At 43.2% G+C, this 15,795-nt stretch overlaps 1 protein-coding gene across 1 annotated transcript in view; it reads left to right on the top strand.

Moving 5' to 3' along the window:
• Positions 1-313: 313 nt before the first annotated feature.
• NEK6 (NIMA related kinase 6) overlaps positions 314-15,795 on the top strand; it is a 143,761-nt gene continuing 128,279 nt past the window's right edge. Inside the window, exon 1 of the mRNA XM_062591089.1 lies at positions 314-332. The gene's annotated coding sequence lies outside the window, so the exon portion shown is untranslated. The remainder of the gene's footprint in view (positions 333-15,795) is intronic.

A 15,795-nucleotide genomic window follows, 5' to 3' on the forward strand; every position in this document is an offset into this window, starting at 1 on the left:
AATGTAATTATTTTCTGACTGCATTAAACCCTTTCCATTGTTCATTTCTCTGGCTTTACTGAATCTCAGCCAATTTCCTTCAGCTTTGTCTCATTTCTCTTCAAAGTCAGCTTTTCTCAGCTCCAAGATATTTGTGTTGCTGCCCTTTCTGCAGCTCCTCATCTGCATTTCAAACCTGATGAGAGATTACCGTCCTTATATCTTAGGTATCTCTGTAGTCATTTAATACACCTGGCTCACATCCACCCCTTGGATGCAGAATTGTCTCTGATCTGGCTGATAGTGTAAGGCAGCTGGTCGCCTGTACCATCCCCAGGAGCACGGCCCCTTCGGTAAGTGTCCTGTTTTTTTCCCAAATGAAGTAAAATCCCCTCTGGACCACACTGTGTGCCCTGTTGACAGACCTCCCAAGTCTTTTCCCCTTTCTTTCCTTTCCTTTCCTTGCCCAGCCATCAGTCGTATCGTTTGGTCCTTTCTTCGGATGCTGAAACTCTGTGTCCATATGTTAGCTGTAGCAGTGGGTAGTCACATAAGTCACGTGGTGGTGTGTGTGTTTCCTGATGGGGCAGTGTATGTATTGAGACAGGGTAGATTTTGAATTTTTGTATAATCAGTTGGATTCACTTTGAGTTAATATTTAAGATCTCAAGAAGAGCACTTGGCTAATGAAATGCAATTTGTTTAGAATTCATTACAGAAGTGTCACAAACATAATAGGGACAAAATTTGCTTAACTTTTGTTTTGAACATGTATGACATTTTTCTCTCACAGGTCACTCAGTTCTATTTTATTCTATACCTTAATTATTTTGGACTGTGAAATTATACTAGTTACTTCCACTTTTTTTTTGAATAAATTCATTTTACTGTTGTGCAGACTGAGTGATAGCACAGACTGTTTCCCTCCTGGAGGTGCTATATTATTAATACTTTCTAAAGCTTTTACTTTTTCTAAGTTTCATTTTTATAAAGATTGGATTTTGGAAGCCTCCCTTCAAAAGCAGAGTATTCAGTCATCTGTGACCAGCTTGCAGCATGGGGAAATTGAAATAGTGAGAATGGATGGGAGAGGTTTCTAGTATTCTCTGGGTGCACAGATCCTGCGAGAGGCTTATGTTGCTGATCTGTGCCTGGTTGCCTCCTGGAAGAATTTCTCTCCTTGCCTCCCTTGAAGCATCGTTCCTGAGTTAGTCAGATCTGTGCCCCAGATTCGTGCTGACTGTTCAAAATGGCATCATCCCTTCCCCCTGAAGTTGCCTTACAAAGCAGTTCTCCATCTAGCAGCACTAACCCACGTGATGGGTGAATCCAGGTCAGGGAGCACAGTCCCTTCACATCTGCTCGATGCTTGCTGCTGACATTTTCATTCAGCCTGCCTGTACTGGGCAGCAATGGAGGTCTATAAAGGGGGGACAGAAACATCTTTTTGCTGGGGGAGGACAATGGCAGGACCTCCCAGTAACTGCAGCTGTGTCGGGGCTCTGAATACAACGGGCCACTCTTGGCAGTGCTACTGAGGTCTGGCTCTTGGAAAGCAGCACTGTGATTCAGCTGTCACTCAGCTCCTAGCAAAGGGAGCTTTCAAAAGGCGCCTCTGCTGCTCTCCTGGAGTAGCAAATATTTCCTAGGCCTCTGCTGCTGAATGGGAGAGATTGCCATTGTCCTCCGTCCCCTCTCAGGCTTGCTGGGCTTGCTGTAAATGGGCCTTTTGCAAGGGAACAATAAGCCCAGCAAAGGGTCCAGGTTGCACATGTCTGAGCAGTGAGAACACTCAAGCACTTTTTCATTGGCTCCTGCGATGTGAAAAGCTGCACTGCCGAGAGGGCAGGTTTATTTGCAAGCCACAGCTGTGGGTTTGTTTTCTCTCTGAGGTTGTGCTGCTCTGGTTGTACATCTGTATGTTTCAACTCATTTCCTAGAAAATATTTCACCCCAAGATTTCCTTTGGCTGCAGAAATCTGTTTCCTTTTGTAGCTAGAGCTGTGTCATGTGTTTCAAGCAAAACCCACAAGCCAGGTGGGACCAGCGTGCTTTCACATTTCTCTACCATGATAAATGTCAGCTTTGGTTTGATAGAATATCCCCAAACTCGTATTGCCTCGTGGTTTTATGTCAAACCACATGAAACTGTCTGATTCAAACTTAGCTGAAAAGCCATGGCTTAGTCTGAGGTTCACAATGAATTTTTGGGTAAATTTAGCTATCAGAAGATGTTCCTCAGTAACTTGTATGAAGACAAAAGGTAGAAGCTGCCTGGACCCCGAGGAACATTTTGTTGTTTTCCTCCAACCTTCTCATGCCTTCTCTTCTACCCTTCTCTTTTGCTTAGCACCACCAGATTAGATGCTACTTTGTGGATATGACTGGTACTGTTCCCGCCCCCTTCCCCTCCCGCCAGCTGAAGTAGTGACTTGTTTGAGTACAACATTGATTTGTAGGCATGCATTAAGCATACTAAAGCTTTTATTCAATGGGAAGAAGGGTTAGTATCCTACCAAGGAAGAAGCAGGTTCAATCTCCCATTGGAAGAAGGGCTGATATGCTGTAGAGTGGGATAGAATAAAGACTCTTTATCACAGAGAGACAAACATGAACATGCCAGACATGAACCGTATTCTCATATGAAAACTAGAAATGTAGCTATAATGATCTTTGGCTTGCTTGGAAAAGTTTCTTGGGTGGTATTTAAACCACCTCCCACCTCAAATACTAAGTATAATATATATAATACATTCACTTCCTCCATCTGTAGTTCACTTTTTAGGGGGTTGTATCACAATGACCTGTCTAAAATTATGTAAAATCAAAGAACAGTACTCAGTGATTCAAAGAGTTCTTATTCCCCTAGAGAGGGTGGCTGACATAATTTGCTTTGTTTTCCTGACACTGCATGGACAGATGCCTCAGAGAATAGAGTACTTTTCAGTACATATAATCTCTGCTTACATATGCCTACAAATCAATGGCAGCCTTTATTTAAAAAAAATGCTATCAGGAAAATTAATTGTTCTTTTTCTTTTTCCCAAATATTCTTTGGTCTTATCTTCCTCCTGTGCTAGTCTTAACTCTGGTGCAGTTTGCACCGTTCCCATCAATGGAGCTTTTCCTGATTTAGGTCTCTCTGAGTGGAAGGAGAATCAATACTTTCTCTGCAAAGTGACTCAGACTGCAGCCTGGCCCCACTATCCCTGCCATCAAGAAGTTTGCAAATTTGAGTTAACCCCCTACAGCACCCAGCTGCAGTCCAAGAGTTTTGCTCTGTGGCTTGTCCTCTAAATGCCAATGAGGAAGATCTCTTTGGAAGTTTCTGCCTTGCTCATCCCATTTACTCAAACTAAACTTCAAGAAGCTAATCGGGCAAAGAGTGCAAAGGATGAAATGTTAGAAATCAAATTAATGAAGCTGAATCACCAATTTCTGACCTAGAAGACTATTAAGAATGGTCAGAATTAATTAACTCGCCTTTGCAGTGCTTCAGAGGAAGCTGGCAAGCTGGGCATGGAGACAGAAGGGACATCAATGGGATCTGACTGCCTGGAGTCATGTGAAGAAACGCAGCAAGGCTGCTCTCTGCCCGCGCTTGGACTCGAAGGGTCGCTCTTGGAGCACAGTCAGCAGAAGCGGATGGGAGAGTTGCTGTGGTCCATTGTTGTCGCCTGATCTTTCATGCTTATTCAGGCACAAGCGAAATAAGCTGTGAAAGTGCTGTATGACAGGAAGAAACACTCCTGTTTTCTAGTGACAGAAGTGTGTGGGGGGATGTCCGAGGGACTGAGTTACTGGAATTTTTAATTTTCTAATAGGAAATGTAGATGAAAGAGTATGGACAATCCACAGGAAAAGTCTCATCACAGCTGCTGTTGTGTGAATTAACTTCTTTGCCCCAAACTCTGCTTATCTTACTCTGCTTGCTTCTCCTTCTAATGAACAATGTTGAATTTAAAAAATTTCCCACGCTTCAGGAAGAGAGACAGGAGTCCCTGCTTTTCCTCGGCACTTCTGCCCTGCAATGATGTTCAGCTGCTTTGTGTCGGTATGGCCCTAGAGAGCATGCCCAGGAATGCTCCCCTTGCCTGACTTAGAGGGAAGGATTTGTCCAGACAACATGGTGATTAATGGCTTGATCTTGAAAATTAACTGGCATGTGGTACTCCCAAACTGTCCCTTCCAGCTGAGGTAGAGCAGGAAGCTGTGCAGCTCCCGTCCCCCGCAGCGCGTGCATCTCTGCAGATGCTGCACTGAGACGTTCCGGGCAGCCCCGTGGGAGCAGCGTGTGAGAGGCTGCAGGACTTGGCCCTGTCTCTCCGTCCTGCAGCGTGGATTCTTTGCCATGTTTCCGTTGTGTCTGTGGTTGTTAGTGTTAGGTGTTGGCATCAGCCATGGGCAGAGGCTGCTTTGAGGCAGCTGGTGGAAAACGGCACTCGCAACAGAGGCCGTGTTATGCTACGTCTCGAAGCCTGACAGGAATCACCAAAAGCAGAGAAACAGTGACAGAGTATTTTGCTGCTATCTTGATGATTTAATAGTTGCCAAAATAAGTCAGTCATTTGGCATATTCAGTGATATGAAGTCAACTTATCAATTGATTGAAGTGCATGTGTAAGTCAATAGCTACTTTCAGCAATTCTTGAGAGTTTTAGAGAAAACGAGAGAAAGCTAATCGTAATTGTTTTCACTAACTAGAACTGCAGTGTTTCTTCTTGAGTTGATAAATTCTTTTTATATGCTAAGCAGGCCATGAGAGGAAAGATAGGGAGGGAAGGCTTGGTAAAGAGATGGCTTCATTTCTTTGAATAATGCATTGTTTAGTAAATTGACTGTCCGATCAGGAAATAGTACACTGCTCATGATCAACATGGACACTGCTAGCTGGGCAACTTACATAGAAGCATTTTGGAATTAATTTGATGACTGTGAAAATGTCTTGGATCCTTTGCTGAAGGCTAAATAAACATAATTAAAATATTCTTAGTTTTCTATGTGCTTTGTTCAGTTCATTAAGTGTAACTAGAGCTTCCAGTTATCTGCATTTAGTTTTCAAAAAATTGGAGAGTATTTTTAGAGCAATGTAAAGCTTATTGCTAATTACACCTGGGGGGAAATCTCATTAGATATTCATTTGCTTTCAGAGTTTAAAAAATTCTAATGAGCTGCATTAGTTGTGATAACACAGACTGACTCTGTCTTGTCAAGCTCCCCCTGGCTTGTCTGAAACACACAGAGCTTCTTTGGTGCCTGTAACTCAGCAAATGTGACCTTGGCTATCTTTGGGGTCGAGGAGGGGGCAGTGCAGTCCAGAGGCAAGGGAGAGAGTTTGCTCCAATAAGTGTCTGGAGCTGGAAGGTGACAGATGCCCTTACAGCTAGAAAGCTGGGCCAGGAGAAAAGTGCTTTTATTTCTGTTCCTGGCTGCACCATGCGCTGCCCGTGCAGTGCCGTCTCCCTTGCCACTTGGGAAAGGAGAATTGCCTTCCTCCCACTTTTGCTGGGAGTTCTTGTCAAGACCGTGAGAGGTAGTCACACGAGCACCTGTGAGAGGCCTGACCTACTTCTTACAAACAGAATGAACCCACCCATAACCATACCTCAGAGCGGTGGAGGCAACTGGGGCTGGGGGACACTAACACTCTGAGGAATTCAGGAGACCCCAGAGCCCCATCTGCTTTTTCCCCAGGTAGCTGTTGCTCGCAGTAGACTGCAGTGTAAGGCTGGTATGTCTGCCAGTGCCAGGCAGCACTGTTCTTACCACTCTGCTCCACCAGTTGCTGGGAGAACTGCTCTTTTACCACTCCTTATGCAGGAGATCGGAAAGGTTTCTGGCGAGGAACTATCACTGCTTCGGATGGAAAAAAACCAGGACAAGGAAACTGTTCAAGTTGAAGTGAAGAGTTGGCTGGACTTACCTAGTGTGAAGAGCATTTGAGTAGGGCAGGCAGAGCAGAACAATTTAATTTCCCCTCACATTGCTGTGAGGTTAGTGGATAAACTAGGCAATCTGTGAGGAATTCACTCTTTGCACTGAATATATAAATTATTTGGAGCTCATCTTTTTCTTTCTCCCTGCTAGGCCCCAACAATGACTCAAAACCAAGGACTTCTTTAGCCCAAGATAAATTTTGATCTTGCTCTTTTCCATTTTAAAGACCTAGTACCTTTGTCCAGGGCAATGCAGATACATAGAAGATAAAAATTATGACAGTGCCCACACAGTGCACTGTAACTAGCCCATGCAGTCATTTGAATGTGTTTAAGTCAGCACTTTCTAATCATGCAAAACAACATAGTGGCCTGGGAAAATACCAGTTTATGTGGCTATGTAAGCATCACAAGATATTCATCTCCTCATCTGGTATGCAAGGAAGGGAAGAAGCTGTTGTTTGTGCACACACATCTCTATGAATGGCATAACAGAAAGAGGACTGTGAGCTGAGACACTCCTCTGGAGACCAGGGAGACTCAATGTGGATGTAAAGTGGCGTATAGAGACAGGTTTACTGCCACTTCTAGGCAGAGGCTATGAATTGAGCTGCAAGATAATGGTGTAGGAGTGATCATACGCATAGCAGAATATATGGGATTCTTTGGTAATTGGGGACATTTTGGCATTGGAGCTGAGCAGGGTGAGAACAGGCTGGCGGAGTTTGCATGTCAGCAGGAAAAAAAGGGTTGTCTGCAAAGATGGAACCTAATTTTCTTTTAATCTGTTGGTTGTGGAGTAGAGAAGCATTAAGGGGCAAGTAGAAATATCGGGCTTCTCTACTGACAGAGAGAATACACCTGAGTCAGAGAAGAGCTACCTGGACCAAAGTGGTAAGTAGAAAGGTGGAAACCAGACTTTATTCCTCAAAGGAAAAGTGAGCACAGAAAATGAAGCTTTCAGGGAGCTGGAGGGTGTGAAGTGGATGGTTGGAACCAAACCCTCTACTCTATGGCTCTCTTATTAGAGAGGTTAAAGGAACTGTGGGTCTAAATTGGAAAGGTTTTCACAGGCACTTCACAGAGCTGAAGTGTTTTGCAGGAGATTCCTCAAAGGTGGAAGGCGGCCAGCCTCCCACCATTATTTAAGGAACGACCCAGATGTGCACCAGGGTCTTGCAGGGAAGTTCGTTTCCCTTCAGGTGAAGACAAGTCTTAGAAAATGTTTTAATAGATGAAAGGTGGCCTGTTGAGAAACGCACAGCTTGACCAAAGATAGCCAGTGTGGTTTCCGGAAAGGACCTTTTCTGCCTCGCTAACTTTTGGAAATTTCTTTTTTTAGAACATACACTCCTGTCAGCATAGACAAGAGGCTAAGCAGCAGTCAGAAGAGGCTTGGATCTTCAGACGGTGTTTGACAGGGTCCCGCGTCGGAGGTTAATGTCTAAAGGTGGGGAGTTGGAAAGGGGAAGAATTGGCTCACTGATTGAAAATTGGCCAGAGGACAGGAGCAGAGTGGGGAAAGGAGGCATAAATAGAAGCCTTTCAAGATGAAAGACAATTTAATAAAGGAGCATGTACTGTAGGAGACTGCACTGACGGATCCTGGTCTTTCTGATAGTTACAGTGTATGAAAGACTTGGCTGAGAACATAGAAAGCAAGATTTCCTAGTTTGCAGATCACATTAGATTTGGGAAGAACGATGAATAAGGAAGTATTCCAATACAGACAAACTGTATTGGAAACCACTTCTAGGCTGTAATATGATGGCAAACAGATCCAGAGAGACCAATACATTTTTACATGTTTGGTTACTGGTATCTGACTTCTCTTTATATAGTCTGGGACAGTCATTGGTTTTAGTACATCCCAACTGCCTGTATTCTTGCTGAGCTGCTGGAAGAGCCTCACAGAGAGTGTATTTCACATATGATGTGAATCTTCTTCTCTCCTTTGGACAGACATGTTTCACGGGGCAGAAACATATGAATGGAAAAGGGCAGAAAGTAAGGATGAATGAATGAGTTTAGAAGAAATAAATACAGTGCAATTCCTTTTGAAATTCAGTTCAAAGTTCAGGATTGCTCAACAGATCTGGAGAGCAAACAAAACCCACACATATACATAGTAAAACCTATCTGATTGTTACACTTCTGCCTCAGAATTGACCTGGCATCTTTTTAGTATATTCTCTTCCTGCAGTGGTGCATAATACTAGACAACATGAAGCTTTTTAGGAGAAAGACAATTACTTCTCAGCACATTGCACACCCGGGAAGGCGATTTGCTTGGCTAGAGATAACCTGAGGGAGCCTGGTTAGCTGTGAGGGAGCAGATCCTTCACAGGTTTATCATAGTTCTCTCTTGACTTCAAAGGATCTAGGACATTTTCCACTGTCTCAGGATGAATATTGTGGTGGTGGAAGGAAGAGGTATCTATGGCAGTGTTTAAGTGATATTTCTCTAAATCAGCCTCAGATACTTGAAATGAACCATCAAAAGCAGAGGAGTCTTGGAAACAAAGTGCAGCTGCTGTAGAAAGCAGCCATATTCACACAGGCTGAATGTCACTTAAGTACTTCTGCCAAGTCCATGAAAAGCATAATTCCCAAGGCCTGAATTAGGTGCTGTTTGGAGACCTGCTGAAACCTTTAATACAGCACAGAAGCTCCTATACTTCTCCTAAAACGTCCGTCCATTTTGCAAATTAAACCTCTGAGTGTTTTACATCAATAGTGAAAAAGCCTTCACCAGGGATTTTCCGTAGACCTAATTCTCAGTGATTTATTTCTTGTCCTCCAACTAGGCTTGTGCAAATTCCTTAGGTTATTTTTTGGGTACTAATTAACCATGAAGTAGAAATTGTATTATACAACCGGTAATGAGCAAAATCTCAGATACAGTCATACACCAACCAAACCTTGGCAAGTTGTAATTAGCTCAGCATTTGATACATTTTTATTCAGCATTTGATTTTTTTTCCCTGTCTGGGAAAAAAAAAGCCCTATGTAATGAGCTCTTTGAACCTAAATCAAACAACGTTTTCAGTGGGGATAGGTAATGAAATATTAGTCAAACCCATTGCAATGGGCATATCAATCACTGCCTTGTAAGATCTTAAAAGGAACTCTGAGATAATGGTGACTGGTAATCTTCCAGGCCAAGCCTTTCTGAGTTGCACAGGTATGTAGCAGACAGCTCACTCTTTCAGTCACAATATGCTGGGAAAAACAAGTTGCCACTTTGCTGAAAGCAGTGAGATTGAGACAAGAAAAGCTACTTTCACTCTTGGATCAAACTGGCAAATTCTCTATGCCAAGAGGGAACCTGGAAGGAGTATTCAGTCTTGCAGCAATGCTGAGGGAACTGAATATGTCTGTTTGGCCTCATGGCAACAACAAGGGAGCTTATAAAGCAAACAGTTGTGAGATACTGAGCTCAGTTGTTCACTGGGGAGCTGAACAGTTTGCTGGAGCTCTAGTTTCCATATTAGCATCATACAACAGCCTCATCTATTAGTACAGTGTAGTCTCATTTCTGAGATGCTGCTGCAGCACTGTATCACCTCCCAAGACACTAACTCTTTAGTTTCTCAACAGTAACTTTGGTTGGAAAACAAAATATAAGTCCCCCGAGAAATTCTGATATTTCAGAATTTGTTTTTGGTCCCAAATTGTGATAAAAAACAAAATATTGAAATAATGCATTGAGCAAAATATATGAAATATTTCAGCTGCAAAAAAATCATTATTAAAACATTTCTTTACTATTGAAGCATTTCAGTGCAATAATTTCAAAGTGTCAAAGATGATACATAACATTAAAGTATACAGGGATATTGACTTCAGAAGATAGGAACAAATTGTTTAGAAATATTCCTATTGCAAGCTTTGTTGTACTGTCCATGTTTCCAGGGAGTACTTCTGTTCTTGATGAAACAGCATTTTCTGATTTTAGTCATTCAGTTAAAACCATTCTAAGCATCTCTACTCAGCAAGACCGGCTGCAGCAAGGGTGGACATAGCTTTTATTACCCAGTGTGTTTGATGTTTGTTTTTGCTTCAGCTATAACCCTAGAATTCTCTAACACTTACTGTACCTTTAACATTATCCTTCTCTGTGCTACTACTGCATGATTTGGAAATGAAACCTAGGCCATGACCTTTTAGCATGCATGTTGGAGGACTTGCTTTCAATTTAGACAATAAGACAAACAGGATCAATACCTATTTCAGCTAGAGCGCTGGTTTGGTCTATGGATTGGTAATTCTCACATGTCAGTATGTTATTTCATCTCCTCTATGTCCACCAAGACACTTGCCTAACTATCTTTCTTGACAACCTGTTCTGTTAGAATCTTTACAGATAAATCTGGTGATACGTCTTTGTTTGCTCGGCCAGCAGCATAGATTTGCCCACTAAATCCCCTGGGAACATATCTACCACCACAATGATAGAGTCTTCATACCACCTAAAGTGTAAGTGAAGAGAAAGCCTTCTGTGGTATGTTCTTTACAAAATCATCTAACCTTCTAGAAAACCCTTTCACTTATTAAAGAGACCTGTCAGCATGCTCTGAGGCTCTGCTGTACCTAGGAATTTATGTACCTACTTGGCAGAAGGCCTCTTCCATTCTATACAAACTCTGATGGGATCTGCAAGGGAAAAGCTGAGATGAAACTGGCTGTCATTTAGAAGTGACAGAAGAATCATCCTGACAGATTCACAAGCTCCTAGGAGTGCCCCCAAAAGTTCCCTGGGCAGAGCCTCTGGAACAAATGGGGAAAGGTGCTCCAGCCAGCTCTGCCAGCTGGCAGCGTTGGCTCCATACGTGCTCAAGCAGGACTGCAGAGCATTAGTGCCTGCTGTGCAGGCTTAGGTAACTCCATTCATCACCTGTTACCTGCCTGATGAACCTATGCTTTGAATTACATAAACCTATGCTTGAAATACATGAATGTGCTGCTGGTAATTTCTTTCTGTGAAGCTGTCTCCTCAGTTTATGGCTGTTGAAGGTGCTTATTCCCTGAAGATTAGAGGAGGAGCATCACTCTAAAGCACCTTCCAAGGAGGTGGTAAATCTCTGCTCTACCTTCTTTCTTGGTCAGGAAACCTGTTGAAGGTTAATTCTTGAGTTGGACAGCTTCACCCTTTGTATTTTATTGCCTGGTGCCCATTTTGGAAGCCAGGCTGATTAGTGCTTACCAAGGCAAGAGCCCAAGTTGCTTGACCTCTGCAACAGGCCCTCCCTGACATTCAGGCAGCCTCAGGGCCTTTGCTATCTTTCTAAACACTTTCTTTCTCTCCTGTAGAGCTGCCTTATTACAGCAATAAAAATAACAAGGTCCCTGCAGACCTCTTTATAAAGAACAATTTAGAGCCAGGAGTAAGTGTGAGGTTCAGGATGAAAATAGTCTATCACAGTGCTAATGTGATATACAGGTACGTTTCATGTGTTATATTGGTGCAGGAAAGCTGTGTGTCTTGGGAGAGCAGGGACTCAGTGTGGATCTGGTCTAGGTCTAGGTCTGCAGACAGATAGAAATAGTGGGTTTGGTACCCACTGTAAGGGCTGTGACAGGTTTGAAACTGTTCTGTCAGGTTTAGTGAGTACATTCCACACTGACCAAATAAATCTATCCAAGGACAACTTTAATGTTTAGATAAGGTAGATCAGGACAATGAATATGAAATTAGGCCACATGTTCCGTGCTATCAGTTCACTTCTGCTAAGACTTTGAAGTTCTGCTCATGACCTGCATTAGTGGCAGCTGGGCTGAACAGACACCTACAAAATAAAAGTGAAAATGTAAAAACCCTCCAGTTCTCACCTACTACCTCAACTTCTGTTGTGTGTCTGCCTCTCTGATCTGTGTCACTGGAAGCCCACAAAATCATTTATCTCTTGAAACCACAGGTACAAAGTAATGGCAGATTAGTTACTGAGCTTGCCCAAGGTGTAAGAAAAGGGTTAAATGGCTTGTAAGGGTGGTAAGAAGAGATAATTAAAGCTTTTACTGGTGATTTGGGGAAAGAGGAAAGGGGAATGGACTGGTGTTCCCCCATAGAAGTATTTATGTACTGAGAACCTTCTGTTGGTGGAATTTGTGTTTTCTTCTGAAGGTCAGAAATCTCAAACTAGAATATGCAGCAAAAGAAAGGGAGAAAAAAAATCCTTTCATTTTCTGCAGTTTGCTTGCAAAGGATTTTTTTCCCAACTCCTTCTACAGTTCAAATAATGGGTAAATAGAAAGCAGGCTAAGATTCTCAGGAGGTTTTCAGGCATGTACACTGCAGACACTTCTGTCAAGAGGGGAATATTTTGAAGGATGGCTTGCATTACTGGCATGTGCAAAATATTAATGTATTATCTTTTTTTTTCTTAAGAAAACTTACAGAGCTGTATTGTGAGACATACCAAAGTGTAGCAGGTCCTGACATTGGTGAGGCAGGGCAGATAGAATTATAAAAGTTAATTAATAAATAGTTGAGGTATTAATCAAAGCCACATGCTTTCTTCCTTCTGCTCTTCACACCTTTTTTTTTTTTTTTTTTTTTTTTTTTTTTTTTTGAGGGGAAGTGAGGTGTTCCCCTGTTTAGGCAGTCATTTTGAGTACTTACTGCACTGCAGTTTTATTTTCTAACTCTTTCCTCCAGTGTGATTGCCTTCTCCCAGTATCTGTAAGTCTGAAAGGCTCGTGTTGCTTCATAGCTGGAGCTGGAGCTGCATCAAGCTTGGGAGCCCTGATAAGGGGGCTCTTCTACTGACTTCCACTGAGGTGTGCTAGATTCCAGTATTTGCTCTGTGCAACTCAGGAGAGCTGCTGCAGGAATGTTAGCTGCCCAGCAGTGCTATTTCCTGTGTGGTATCTGTTCTGTTGGTAGTTTTAGATAGAGCAAGATGAAGATCCTAGAAAACCCAGAATGTCTTTACCTGGAAACCTCATTAAATAGAAATGCAACTGCTTTTACTCTAACCACACTTGTGATAACAGGTTAGACTGTTCATTTCCTGTAGCTATACCACTACTAGGAGCTTGGCTGCACTTAGCTGAAAAGTTTGTAATACTGCATCTGTTTGTGAAACTGTGGCAAGAATCACAAACATTTATCTGTGTTGTATCTTTTATACCCAGACAATTCAAAGCAGCTTCAAACAGTAATGTTACAGCTGCATGAACATATTAAAGGAATGAATGCATGTTGCTTTAATTTTTAAAATGTAATGGGAAATCAAAATCCAAACCATGAAAACTATGTTAAAGCTACACTTCTCAAATGGGAGTATACCCACAATTTACATAGTGGTCACAGCCTTAATTCTGCCCCTAGCAGAACAATAACCAGGCAATGGTTTTAAACAGATTCTGGAGATATTGCACGATTTCATATCGAATAGATTGACTTAAAAAGATTATTTGTCCCTCCTTATGGCTGAGAGAGAAAAGTCAAGTTACACAGAGAAGGTGCAGTTTGCCATTGTCTGCTGGGAGCCATTGTGCCACTTACCTGATGAGCATCTGGCCTGGAGGTTGTTGTGGGAATGGAGAAGAGAGAAGGAGGGAAGTGAAATGGGAAGGCAGAGTAGGGATATGTCTAAAGACCTTGGACTATGGATGGTTGTAATGATGAAAAAGCACAAGTAATGCTTACTTATTTCATGGGGGGATGTTTTCTGTCTAACTTAGCTGGAATTTATGATAACAACTTTGTAGATAATTGTTTTAGAAGAAAAGGTGCCTTGTTATCTACATGGTCTTCCCTGTGGTCTGACCATACAGTTTCTGGTGACACCTCCATTTCCAGGGCTGCTGTCACTACCCCGCAGCTCAGCGGTCAGAGGGCTTGCTCTGACCATCCTGTCTGAAGAGGCAGAGGCCTTCATCTGAGCCAGTGACCCCCAGCACAAGCCTCATATGTTGCAACTGGGTTAGAGCCTGCTTTCAGGAGCAGACTTCTAGTGTCTGAGAGAACTGCCTCTTAGAAGCCCCAAGAGGCTGCACTTTCACAGGATGGGCAGAGAAACATCCTAGTCGGTGTGCTTGGCTGTGTATGCATGAGGGACAGTGCCACTGGAGCTGAGCATGACCTGTGGCTTCAGGCTCTGTCCTGCTGAGTGCATCTTCTGCCACATCTCTCCATCAGCACAGGGTACAGGAAACCCAGAACGGTCAGAGCTGTCCAAGGGCTATGTTCTGAAGGTGCTGTTCTTGAGCCAGATACCTGGTCAGCTGTGCATAGAGGAAAAAGTGTCCTGATGTTGACTGGCTCTGCAATACTTTCATTTCATCCTCTTGTTTCTGTCCTGACTCCTTCCTTGGCTCCCCTAAAAAGGAATTTGGCAGGAATGCAACACCCAGTGCACGCACTTAGAGGCTCAGCTCTTGCTCCATGGCTTGAAAGTGTTTCTAAAGGAATGATGCAACTGATTTCTGAACTCAGGCCTCTCTTGCATATTAAGTTACTGCTGCCTCTTCAATATGTTTTTCTCTATTACAGGCAAGCCTCTGTAGTCTGTCTTTCTGCTTCAGTGAGCATTATCTACCTCATATAAAAAGCCCACCAGAACTGTCCAGCACTTTGGCTGGTCCCAGAGAAACTTGAGCACCCACAGGGAAGTGTTTCCAGAACATAAAATAATGCCTTTTACTTGCTATCCTCTGCAAAGCTTCCTTCTGCTGACCAGCTGACATATGTTAGTAGTAGTCACTGTGCAAACATTTAAGATTCTTCCTCAAACTCAACGTGTGGTGTGCAAACGTGTCCAGCAGCACCTTGTGTATCAGTTCCTTTGGGCCACCATGGAACTTTGCTTCATGCCTGCGCTGGGAAGAGGGGGGACGGCTGCTAGCCCTCCTGGCTGCCTCATCTTCATGTTGTATGAGGCTTGTGAGCACGAGATTGCTATAATGTTGAGCAAGGTTTTCCAACACATGCTTTTCTCTGGCAAATCGCCACCCACAGTACAGTGTGCCAACATAACACTTTGACTTAAAGAGGGAAAACTGCCAGATAAATGTTTTAGTTGCAGGCCTGTTTCATTGTTGAATTCTAAAATCTTGGCGAAAGCCTTTGCCAGTGGATGGGGAGGCAGCCTTGCTGTTAAGGCTGGTGAAAAGGGACTGGAGCAAATGTGTTCAAGAATGATATTTAGTGGATGTCACCCGCCAGCTAATTATGCACCCTGTTTTCTGCACCAGAGGCATGCAGAGCAGGTCACTGACAATGGAGCGAGAGACCCCTTAGCTGTCTCATGGTCAGCAAACATTAGGATTTCTTGTGATTTAGAGGCATTTCTCAGTGATTTGTGGGTGACTTCTGAGCCTGCTGAGAAGCTGATGTCTGTGTGTCACTGACCTTTCATGGCCATGAGAGCAAGTCCCTAGCACCAGGCAGCATTTCAGTGGGGCAGAACTAGGCTCAAGGAAAATCTGCATTGCATTTGTGTCCCTGGAACAAGGGTGAAACACAGCTCTCTTCCCTGCATGCCTGGAGTTTATCCTTTGAGGTATTACCATTTCGGTACTTGCTGTTAGCCTCCTGTAAGCTCTCCTGCTACCCTGAACACATAGTGAGAACTGTGTGTGTGTACAATCAGGGCATAATGTCTTCCAGAAGATCCTTCTGAAACAATTCTCTGTCTGGATCTACAGGCCCAGAAGCATCAGAAGGACGTGCTGTGCAGTTCTGTCCCAGACCTGGAGAACCGGAGAGTTAGCAAAAGTCAATGAGTTACACAATAGGAAGGAAAAGGCTGAACTTGCCTTTAAAAGCCTCACTTGCAATAGAAACAAATAGATTACCATAGCTGCTGTTTTTCTAAAGAAACCTTTATTTATGTGGCCTGTATTTTCTGGGGGTAGCCACCTACACAGCTTT

The sequence above is a fragment of the Rhea pennata genome, chromosome 18 (assembly GCF_028389875.1).
Source record: "Rhea pennata isolate bPtePen1 chromosome 18, bPtePen1.pri, whole genome shotgun sequence".
Taxonomy (NCBI): domain Eukaryota; kingdom Metazoa; phylum Chordata; class Aves; order Rheiformes; family Rheidae; genus Rhea; species Rhea pennata.